This window comes from Microtus ochrogaster, chromosome X (assembly GCF_000317375.1).
Source record: "Microtus ochrogaster isolate Prairie Vole_2 chromosome X, MicOch1.0, whole genome shotgun sequence".
Lineage (NCBI taxonomy): Eukaryota > Metazoa > Chordata > Mammalia > Rodentia > Cricetidae > Microtus > Microtus ochrogaster.
The window spans coordinates 17,703,262-17,704,438 of record NC_022026.1 but is presented as its reverse complement, the minus strand read 5'-3'; positions in this window follow the sequence as shown (position 1 = coordinate 17,704,438).

The window sequence follows — 1,177 nt, the reverse complement described above, 5'->3', positions numbered from 1 at the left end:
CACCAAGGCCAGCTGGCCTGAATCTGAAAAAGACCCTTCCTTCTTTAAGTTGCTTTGGTATGGTGTTTTATCACAGCAACAGAAAAGTAACTAATATACAGTGTGACTAACTGCCTCATGCTCCTGCTGCACTAGCTTTCTCCCCATCATAGACTGTACCCTCAGTATGTGAGTCTAAACCCAAATTAGTTACTTGCATTGTTAGTGTGACAAAATATTTGACAAAAGCAATTTTAGGTAGTCATGGTGACATCAGTTTGAGGTAGCTGTTTACTTTGCATTCCTAATAAAGTAGCAGAGTGATACATGATGCTGCCCAGTCCCCTCTCTCATTTTTATTTAATCTAGGACCCCACATGATAGAATGGTACTGTATATATTTATGGTGGGTCTTCCTCCTTCAAATAACATAGTCTAAAAAAATCCCTCACAAACATGTTCAGAGTTTTTTCTATAGTAAGTCTGAATTCTCTCCAGTTGACAGTCAAAACAAGACATTCAAACTTTACTTTGAATAAGTTGCTTCTTGTCATTTATTTTTATAGCAAGAAAAGTAACCGATAGCAGTATCAGCAAGTATGAGGATTTTGTGACTTGATTTTCTTCCTTACATCTTTTGATTCATTCACAACCAAGTACTATTTTTGCAATGGGAGATTTAAAAATTATTATTTCTATTTGCATCCTGACTGCAGTTTCCTGTTCCCTCCTCTCCTCTCAGTCCCTCCTACCATCTCCCCTCTGCCCACTCCCCCACCTACTCCTCCACCATTCTATTCAGAAAAGACAGGCCTCCCATGAATAACAGTCAAACATGGCATGTCAAGTTGCAGTAAGAGTAAGCACCTCCCTTCATATTAACAAAGTCCAATTTTTTGGGGGGCTGGAGAGATAGCTCAGTGGTTGAGAGCATTGCGTGTTCTTCTAAAGGACCCAAGTTCGATTCCCAGCGACCACATGGTGGCTCACAACCATCTGTGGTGAGGTCTGGTGTCCTCTTCTGGCCTGCAGACATATATGTAATCAAAATATTGTATCCATAATAAATAAATATTTTTTAAAAGAGTCCAATTTTTTTAAGCCGGGCGGTGTTGGCGCACACCTTTAATCCCAGCACTCGGGAGGCAGAGGCAGGCGGATCTCTGTGAGTTCGAGACCAGCATGGTCTACAAGAGCT